The 9448-nt window shown below is 45.8% G+C and overlaps 2 long non-coding RNA genes across 2 annotated transcripts; both read left to right on the plus strand.

Annotated features, from left to right (window-relative positions):
• Positions 1-215: 215 nt before the first annotated feature.
• On the plus strand, positions 216-3206 carry LOC118353316 (uncharacterized). Its single transcript, XR_004812082.1, has 3 exons — positions 216-1977; positions 2531-2576; positions 2934-3206. It is a non-coding gene; the product is annotated as an uncharacterized LOC118353316 (long non-coding RNA).
• Positions 3207-7608: 4402 nt separating this feature from the next.
• LOC112662832 (uncharacterized) lies at positions 7609-9106 on the plus strand. Its single transcript, XR_003138871.2, has 2 exons — positions 7609-7895; positions 8977-9106. It is a non-coding gene; the product is annotated as an uncharacterized LOC112662832 (long non-coding RNA).
• Positions 9107-9448: the final 342 nt, after the last annotated feature.

The raw sequence follows: 9448 nt of genomic DNA on the forward strand, positions 1-9448 counted from the left end.
ATTAAAGACAGGAGTCCAAAGCCAATATATAGGAAGAACAACACATAGAAATGAAAGGAATGTGGAGTCCAGCATGTTGATGACTGTCAGAGTACATTAAATACATCACATTATTCCCATGCAAAATATTCCTTTTGAGTGATTTTGGTATGTGTCTGCATAACAGCAGTTTCAAAGGAAAATAGCTTTGCTTGAAGTGGGAATTTATCCAAAAGGTGAAATAAGAGGATCACATCCAACATTTGCCCTGGAAAGATTCAGAATTCTTTTTCTCTTGACAGTAGAGGGAGAGTTTTTTCTTTATTTCTTTTTAATTTTTTTTCACTTTTGGTCCACCAGGGATATCTCAGATTCAGAATAAAGTATTGATATTCCACAAAAGACGAGTAAAAAGGACTAATGCTCAAGCTCTTGGTTGCAAATGTTGTGCGGAAAGATTTCCCAGAGTGCCAAGAAGAGGAATTTTTTTTTCTTTTCAGCAAAAAGTGCAGAAACCTTGGTTAACTTGCAGAAATAAAAGGGAAATGGGGACCCACCTGTCACTCAAAAAGAATTGCAGAGAAATCAGGGATCTATCACCAAGACTGGTTTTAAATAACTCACCGTGCTCCATTTTGCTTGGATACATTCACCTGAAAGTAGAAGCCACAGCAGGTCTTTCGTGAAAGTCAGACAAGGATCGCGCTCTGCTCAGCCCTGTTGAGGCATCCGAAGGTCCTGGCACAGAGCCAGGGATGGCAAATGTCGTGGGGACATTGCCGAAACGCACTCAGGCCCCAGTAGCACCTTCAATCTTCCTGCTCGTTGAAGTCCGCCTTTCTTTTAATCTGATACAAGTGGCAGAAGCCACTGCTGTTCTCAGAGCCACACTTGTTCAGATCCTGGGGTGAGAGGAAGATCATTGCCTATGTTAAGGCTGAGTGAAGTGGGATGAAATTATCTGGATTTTGAAAGCTGGCAGAGCTTCATCCTCAGCGAGGGCCCTAGAGCAGCCGCCGGATCCTTCCATCTGTGAATGGCAATTCCCAGCAGCTCCGTCCCCAAACCACTGCTTTTGGCTGCCCTCCTAATTGATAACGTGAAGCTTCCCCTGCTTAAAGAAATCTGTGTTCATCGCTTGGAAAGGAGAACAAGGCAGAGCTAGGGGAACATCTCTCAGTGTAATCGAATGCTTTGGATTTCATGTCCCCACTTTAGAACTCGGATTACAGGGTCCTAGGCATAGAGAGGATTTCTGATTCACGGCTCCTCACTTGATTATAAACCCCAGCGTAAAGTCTCACCTACCTGAGATGGGACCTGTGCACAAGCCCCAGCTGTGCCGTTTGTTCTAGAACCTCCCATGATAGAGGCATGTTGACTTTCTTCTTGATATTCTAAGACCCTGACCATGGAGGAGCTGCCTGAAGCTGCCCTCTCAGGGAACACATCTGCTTCTCCCCAGTACCTCACACTGGGCGCACAGCAGGGGACCCAGCTTTCTCCCCAGTTTGCTACTGTCCCCGAGGTCGAGGAGCCTGGAGCAAGACGGCCCGCTCTTCCTTTGCCACATGTGGTGTGTGGAAGATGGTGGCACTCTTCACACCACTGGGCCTTACTAATGACCAAGTTGAGGAGCGGGGGTGATGCCAACTATCCTTCATAATAATTTTTTTAACTGAGCAATGTCTAGTATAAGGCATTAAAGGTGGACGTGAGGCACAGTAGCCCGTACAAAAGTAGCCATCAATATTAAGATATTGATATTCAATTTCAGAAAAGGAGATCTAGAAAGCCGAATTCAAGTTGGCCATGCAGCAATTGAAGAAAAGCAGGGAGGTTCTGGAGCTGGGCCTGGCTCGTCTTTATTCAAATATCCAGCAGGTATTCACTGGACACCACTATGTGTACTGTGAGAAGCTGGAGACATAAAGGTTAAAAAGACATAAAGATTGAAGAAGCCCATGAACAAGATGCTCAGAGATTGCTAAGTGACTCGTACGTATGTAGACTGGTACATTTTAGTAGGGCCATGTGGGGCAAAGCCAGCTGGGGTGGGGGTGGGGGTGGGGGGTGTTGGATCTAAGGAGAGCACTGAGCCATCATGGCAGAGAAGCCCAGGGTGGTGGAGTTGAGGAAGGTGGGTGGGGGAGCTAAAGCCAAAACTGTACCCCATTTGCTGACTAAGCATGTTCGTGAAGGTCTTAAACCCACAGGCTTCAATATTTGAGTCAGCGTCCTGCACAGGGCTTTGCCGAGCAGGGGATGGGGATGCCAATGGCTTCCTGGTACAGGATTTTTCAGGGGCCTTCAGCCACGGCAGGTGCACTCACTTCCTTCATCTGCTCTTGACTCAGCACCCGGACTGACTGGCCTTATTCTCCTTGTGTTGGACCAGGGTGCTGCTCCTGGCAGATGCCTTCTGGAATCTCACCTGTGAATTAGACCCCGATTCCTATTTAGACAATAGCCTTACTTATATACCTAAAACACAATAATATCCCCCATTATATGATCCACTTACCAGGAAGTCATATTTTTTTCTTTCAAGGTGGCCTGTCAACTCACGCATGCCTCCATCAGACTCAGTTGGCCTGGTGAGTCTCCCCTTTTGGGCTGGGCTGCCCAGAGGTTGGTGATGAGTCTCCTGTGCTGGAATGCTATTGGTGCTGCTTTCTGGTTGTGTGGCATAACATCTGGGTCATCTAGTTGAAACCCCACATTCTTCCCACTTTATATGACACCCTAGGTTTTCCAGAGCCTTTAAGGCTTGTTCTCAAAGGCCCTAGCACGATCACTTCCTTGAGATTCCATGGAGTACTCTGGACACCCACCTGTGTGTTCCTCCTTTTGTCCTTGGGGCTGGCAGGTGACCCACCATATCTGGGTTCTGATAGCACCCAGGCATTGAACCTGCCCTTCTTCCACCTGACCACAATGCTTTATGCTTTCAGCCTCAACTTTTCTTTGCCATGGAGCCTCCTAGAAGCTTGCTGTCATTCACTCTCAAAATATCTGGGGGCCCAGATCACTAACTGCCCAAGGTTACAGAGGGACCTGTCGAGGTAATGGGAGGCAAAGTGACTTGTGCGATCGCTGCATGCATGGGTGGGTGCTAGAGCAGGACTGGTGCCCCCAGCCAGCTCACAAGTCAGTATTTTTGTTGGGTTTGTCTGCCATCCTTGTGCTCACCTGGAGCTCCCTTCTAGCCTGCCAGGCTCCTTCCATCTGACCTCCTTTTAAATCCTTCCTTAATAAGAAAAAGAATGAAACAGGAAGACTGGGCCTCCACTTTGTTTTATAATTGTTTGTCGTCTTATTTTTAAAGATCTTTGCTCTGGGCACTGCTACTGGAGCTGCACTTACTACATTTATAGTATTTATAACTATTTATACTATTATCTATTATTTATAGTATTTATAACTATTTATACTATTATCCATTTATAACTATTATTACTTTAAAATCTACATGCAACGTATGAGTGAGGAAGAGCCCAGATCATTATCAATATTCTAACCCATAGAAAAATTAGTCAGGCACCGACCAGTTATAAATCCTCTACTCTAGGAAATATTTGTTGCTGGCAAAGATGATCCTGATGTAATGGAAGCATTTAATGTAGAAAATGTTGTTCTATTTCTCTTCTTGATAGCACCAGACAACCAGGGCTCCAAGTGGGAGGAGGAGCTGCAGGGGAGGCTGCCCAAGGAAAGCAATATGTTTGCGAGGCTGATCAATAAGAAGATTAACTTAACCTAGTAGAAGACTTATCAATCTTCTTATTGATCAGTTTAGCAAACATATTAGTGTGCTGGTGTAGCGTTGCAGGCCCGTCCAGACTGCGCTTCATCAGGTCCACAGTAGATGAGCTATCCCTGGCGTTGGCCATGGGACCTCTCGCTTATGGTCTGTACAGCGATAGAAAAGGTCACCTCTCTTCTTGTCCTGTGCAACGTTGTCCCCAGAGAAAGAGATGGATGGAGAAGCTGAAGTGGGAGATGGAGGTGGCTGTTATGAGCTGGAATCAAAGTCAATCAACAAGCTCTTGTTTAGAAAGGAATCCTGTGACTTTTAGTGAAGAGAAAAAAAAATAAAAGTGTAATGGGAGCTTTTATTTGTGAAACATTTAGTAAAAGCTCAGAGAAAATTATTTTAATTATCCACATTTCTGAAAGACCCCATTGTGATAATTTAATGTTCCTCCTACTTGAGTGCAGAAACATAGAAATAGTTCATCTTCAGAATCAGTGTAAGCACTTTCATATTTTATTCTTAAAAAAAAAAAACTATGCTTTGAAATTTTTTGGACAAATGTCAAATACTTCAATTTGAGTCATTGGTATGAAATAATGAAGAAGTTTTGAAGTGATATTTATGTGGGTTTAAAATGTTTTATTTATTCACTCGATAAATATTTCCTGTACATAAAGTCTAAATCTTTCAGCTTCTGACGTAAGCCCAATCTATTCCATGCTGCTCATGGTAAGCTCTTGAAGGGGAACAGAATGGTAGAGAATTAGGTGACATCATTTCCATGAGCTAGAGGGTAGCTTTCCTCTACACTCATTCACGACACTAAGGAAATGGCAAATCCTGAGCTTAATTATTCACAATTAATATTATCTGCAACTTGAGTAATTTTATTATAAATCTGAATCCCCTTCCTAGCTAATTCCATAATTGTTTGCCTCATTTCACCTCATTTCATAAAGGATAAATACTTGGCCCAAGATCAGTTGCCTCTTATTCCCTTCAAAACCTCTGGAGCTAAAGTTCCATTCCAGAGGGACTCAGACACCATTACATCTTAACGTATTAGAGACGGGATCAACATACAATGCTTCTTGCAGCGGAGAAAAGTGCTTAGCTGAAAGGAAAAAAGAAACGTTTATTTCTCTGAGGAACTCTTGGTTCCTCTGGGGAATTCCTGAGAAAATCCTGGAGAGAAGAGTCAAACGCTGGAGGATGTCCGCGGCGATGTTACGGAGGAAGCACTGAATGAGTGGGCACCACAACCTGTGATAATTACCTTTTCATCTCATGTAATTTCAAGGCTTAAGCAGAGAAAATGAGGGAATCATATATTGGTTAATTCATTCAACAGTATCTACGGAAAGCTTCGTATTTTGCCAAGAATCGGCCCTGAAAGATGAAAATACATGTTCTTTGACTTCAACAATTTCTGAGTGTAGAGGGCAAGTAGGCCTGTGCTGCCATGACCATCTGGGGGAGCATCTTGAAGGCATGCCACCTCTCTGTCTATGTGGAGGGGCCATAACACACTCACCTGCTAGCGAGTTTCCTTATGGGGAATGGGACTTTGGGGGCCTCCACTGGTTGTGGAAAACCAAGGTGGAAACCTTTTTTTTTTTTTTCTAGAGAAAGGGAAAATCAGAATTTTAACTTGTGTCTATCTCCATGTGTGAGGTTCTACAGGAAGAGTGTGGCTTGTTGAATGGGCTCAGGTGTGTGCGGACAGGTAAGCAGGAAGGACATGGCTAGGGAGTTTGGTGGCCCTTCAGGACCAGCCTGGGGCTCTGATCCTTCTCAAGTCTGCTTTAGTGAGAGCACAGAATACTCCATTTAACAAAATAGAAAAGCAAAATGAACGATCCTTGACCACATACCTCTTCCGGATGGGACCTGGCCTGGTCTCGTTTCAAGTGGTTCTGGGGTCTGTAGCTACATGGAGGGTGCTGGCTCATCCTTGAGCATCCAACATACAGAACATGCACGGCTCTTTCTTTGGATGAATCCACTCTAATTCAAGCCTACAGTTTGTGATCGATCCTTAGCACACACGTGTGTGGCTAACTTCTGTCCCCTAGATGTAGCAGACAGTTTTCAGGGCACACAAGGCAAGGAGATGAGAATATTATTTTCTTCTTTAGTTTTTTTTTTTTAATTCAGGAATTATGAGTTAGTGTATATCTTGATGTTTGGAATTTGGAGATATTTAGAGGAAATGATAATTGTAGGGTTTCTTGATCCAGTTTAATAATTTTTTTAAAGCTGATTATGGTGCAAAATTTTTAGGAAATAAAATCATGAACCTGACTCAGAACACTGTTTACCGGAGGTAGTTGGCAAGATAACTAGTATCAGATTCAAATAATGAGCCTGTTACAAATTCTGATTCCCGGGCTCCTCCTCAGACCTAGGGAAGTGAAACCTCTGGTGCCACAGGCCCAGAATAACGAATGTTAACAAACGTTCCTATGATTCTTATGCCTCTAAAGTCTTAGAGGCCATTTGTTTAACAGGCTTGCTCTGAGTTTATTGAATGTTACCAATGTTTAGATGCTCAAAAGTTTACATGTAGCTGGTATCTATAGTTATACAATATATACACATATGCATATGGTTATAAATCTGTTGGGTTAGAGCTTACAACCTTCCTGTGAACGGCAGCTTGACTTAACACAACACCGACGTGCAGTAATCATGGAGTGAAACCCCCAGACCATTGTTCTGGGGGTTGGCTGGTGCTTGCAGATGCATAGTCCCGTGGCTACAGTTTGGCATCACCACCATGTCTCGGGCCCGGTGTGGTGTGTAGTAATTACAAACTCAGACAGAAGAAAGTTAAGTATCTTAGAGACTCTAGCATCACTTCGGGTCCACCTGCACTTGCAGACCTCAGGTAGAACTCGCCGCACGTGGTGGCATCAAGGCTGAGATGTCTTCTGGGTTGGGTGTTTTCCTGGAAATGGATGGACATGGGGTTTAGGAAAACATGCTCCTGGGAAAAGGAGTGATTTAGAGTCATACCGTGGAAGCTTTTGCGGCACAAAGACTTTGTGTCCTTGTGTAGATTTGGATTTTTACATGAAAAGTAACCCAGAGAAGATGCCCACACAGAGAAGATCCTGAGACCGGTGGAGCTGTCTCACTGTCGGGGTTTCCCTGAGATGAGAGACCCCGTCTGTCTAATCCTGGAGGCCATGCAGAAGAGATTGGGCACCTGCTTGTCTGTGGGCTAGCAAGCCTTGGATGGTTCACCAAAGGGAGTGACTTTTATGGTTCCTTATAAACCTAGGAGATTATGATTCTGCTAAATTATTTGTGGCAAAAAGTACAGTTGTATCCAAAAGTCTGTTTATGTTGTAGGTAGCCAACAACGCAGGGAAATCAGTGCCTCAACAAAGCCAAAGGTTTAGAAACATGATCTCCAAAGCTGCTTCTTACTGAGATACCAGACTTAGCAAAATGAAATGTTTGTCTCCAGTTCAGGAGATTTATTTCTGTCATTCCTCAGCAGAGAACGTCCCCCAAAGTGCAGACAAGCACGTGGGTGCTGCTGGCTGGCTCTCTGAGCTGGGATGGGGTTGTGCGCCCCCGCCCCTCCTCTCCCACTTGCTCCCCTTCGGGGTCAACGTCACACATTTATGGAATAGCTAACTGCGCTGAAGAGGGTAGCTTTTGACCAAGGAACGGATTTTTTCTCTTTGCTCAGAGTTAATTGGCCATAAGGGGCCCAGGTCTCTACGCTGGTCTCATTAGCGCCAAGTTTTAACTAAATGACCTAACTGACCCAGGTCCACAGCCACCTTCCTCATCAAATGGTGAGATGAAAGTCGCATGCATGCTTATTGTTCATTAACATTTACATCACAATGCCTGGAATTCCAGAGGCCACTGTTCTGGGAGGTGGCTGCAGGAAAGCTTCTGAGGTTCCTTCCAATCTGGCACCTGCATTTGTGAGACAGGCCAGCGGAGCTCAGCGAGGAAATTGTAGGGCAAGTAACAACAAACAATTGCACACCATTTGACTGACACAATGCTGTGGGTGAGAGATGCGGCAGGTCCAGAAATACTAACTGAGGCTGACCTCACAGAGCCAGCCCACTTAGACGCAGGACGATTCATTTCTCGTAAATGCGGGTGACCTGAGCAGCGTGAGATCCATGAGGTGAGGAGCACAGTTTGGCTGAAATGCCTGTAGGGGAGTGGCCACGGGACAGGAGCTCATTCATTCATTCATTCATTTATTCATTCATTCCCTCCTCACCATCTGCAAACCACACACAATGTGCTGGAGACCAACCTGAGCGAGGATGTGGAGCCAGAGAACCCAGGTCTCTGGGGGAGCCTGAGCCGGGGGGCTACGTACCGAGCTGGGGTACTCTGTGGCCACCGCTGTCTCTGCTGCATGGCAGGGTGACCCTCAAGGTGACCCTCAGAGCCACCCCGGGGGATGCCAGTGACCTTCCCTCACCCTTAACATGCTGCGCCCCTGGGGACCAGCTATGACCTTGGGTAAGGTGATTCTCTGGACTCTTGGCAGGTGACAGTCCCAGCAGCTGGGGGGGGGTGGGTCCTTCAGCCCCTAAGAGGGGATGTGGTAGGAGGGATCCCAGGGTCACTGCAGAGATCTGTGTTCCACCCGTGGCAGTGCTCCTGCTCTGAGCCGCCGACCCCCGGTCACTCAGCTCCTGCTGGGAGGCCTAGTCCCCTTGGCACATCATTGTGCTATGTCTGAGCCTGGTCGTGGAGCTGGCAGATGTGGCTTCCTTTTGTGAACTAAATATGCCCTTTATAATTTTCACCTGATACTGAGACAGGTGCAGGGCGGGGGGGAAGCAGTTAGAAAGTCCCCTGTCTGTCCTGCCTCTGCCGTAGAATAGGCCTCCTCCTTTGCATTCAGAGCTCCGTTCAGTGGAGTTACCCTGTCCCTTTATTGACTGACCTTTCTTCTCCTGGCCAAGTTGATAGCTCTGATAGGTATCGTCAGAGCATAGTCACAGGAGTGATTAAAGATTAAGGAAGAAAAGATCTTCAGACAAATCTTAAAAATCATTCAGTCCAGGAAAATAAAAGGCCAGGGACTTCAGGGAAGAATGAGAACGTGATGGTCAGCGTTGCATGGGGTCATGGGAGGGGATCCTTTCATTGTGCCCCGTCAGGCGTCTTATCCTGAATGATGAGCGAGCGCTCTGCTGTGACAGTGGGTCACGATTCCCACCCTACGTGATATTACATGTGCCTTGCAGGTGTTTTCCAGAAGCAGTTTCCAGGAAAATTCAATCCTGCCTGCATTGACCAAGGCCACCTCCTCTCTAAGCTTGGCCTGGCATTCATTGCTTTACACGATGTGCAAACTCAATAAAACATACTACTATTTCTGGCTGGAGACGTTCTGTGACGCTGCATTACAGAGTAGACATTCTGGTCAGAGGCACGGTACCTTCCTCCATGCACCTGGAAAATCCAAAGAAGGGGATAAATGAACAAAGTCTACCTCACAGGCCCAAGATCTGTACATGTCTCCCCATTCACAATTGAAGGGACCCAGCATGAACAAACCCACCCAAAGGAGGGTCTCATGCATCCCCTGCAGTCCCTGGGCAGGCAGATCGTGTGCACAGAGCTGTGGTTCATGCACTAGGAAACAACCTTGAAATATCAGTCATGGAAGGTGTTATTTTCATGGAAATCGAGAAATGTAAATAGCTTACTTAACCT

This window comes from Canis lupus, chromosome 34 (assembly GCF_003254725.2).
Source record: "Canis lupus dingo isolate Sandy chromosome 34, ASM325472v2, whole genome shotgun sequence".
Taxonomy (NCBI): Eukaryota; Metazoa; Chordata; class Mammalia; order Carnivora; family Canidae; genus Canis; species Canis lupus.